The sequence below is a fragment of the Octodon degus genome, unplaced genomic scaffold (genome assembly GCF_000260255.1).
Source record: "Octodon degus isolate 3935 unplaced genomic scaffold, OctDeg1.0 scaffold00525, whole genome shotgun sequence".
Lineage (NCBI taxonomy): Eukaryota > Metazoa > Chordata > Mammalia > Rodentia > Octodontidae > Octodon > Octodon degus.
The window spans coordinates 80244-81378 of NW_004525101.1; positions in this window are offsets into that span (position 1 = coordinate 80244).

Genomic DNA, 1135 nt, shown 5'->3' on the forward strand with positions numbered 1-1135 from the left:
AAAAAAAAAAAAAAAAAAAAAAAAAAAAACGCTGGACACCAGTGTTTTGTACTGAACTCAGTACAAACTTGCAAGGGGAAGAGTAACCTGGAAGCAGATTGGACTGAAAAAAAGGCTGGCTGGAGGCAGGAAGTGTAGGTGGGAAGCTTCATGGGAGGCATCTGTGAAGAAATAAGATAGACAGTGAGTGCTGCAGCAGCCATGGGAAGGAAAGAAGAGATGCAACAGCAGATGTCCTCAACTCGCCATTCGGCATGATGCTTGTGTGTCTCTCCCCTCACATTTTCTTGTGCCTAGTTAGGCCTTTTGACTCTTTGCAGCTAGGTCTACTTTCCTGACTTCTCTTGCACCAGAACATGAAATCTTGCATCACAGGCATGCAACATCCAGCCCAATAGACACAAGCAGAAGTCAATAATTCATTCACATCTACTGATGGAGGGGGCAGCAGGGCACCTGCTTCTGCTCCTCATTCACCAGCACCTCCCAGCTTCTCATGCACTTCATCATTGTTGCTGTCCACATCCGGTCTCTGGTCACTGAGCTCACTCTGCACCAGGGCAGACCCTCGAGGACAACTCCTTCTTAAACTGCAGGACGGGACTCATGCAATTCTCACTGCACAGAATCCTGTTAGTGGAGCCCACACTCATAGACAGGTAAAGTGATCCAGACTCACATGTGTAAGAAACTGAAAGAGTAAATAAGACCCAAAAGGTACAATACACATCAAGGAAGGGACAGAGACTGCTCGATAGGAAAGATGAACTGGTGTAGAGAAAGGAGAAAAGAAGGAAGATACACATAGAGGAAAGAAATTCTATACATAACTTCTATTATTTCCTTGAAGGGAACAGTTAGTGTTTCTATTGTTTGATCAACCTCACATGCTTATGTCAGGTAATCTGACCAACTACTTAGAAGATAACAATGTGTGATATTAATAACCATTGCTAATTTCCTAATAGCAATTATTAGTTTAATTCTCTCCACAACTATCCTGTGGAGACATAGTATTTTTCCTTTCCCTTCCTTCTTTCCTTCCCACCATCCCATTTGGTCTTTCTGTATGAGCAGTCTCCTCCCCTTCACAATATCTAGTGTACATTTTCATTCTTATTTATTCTTTCAATGT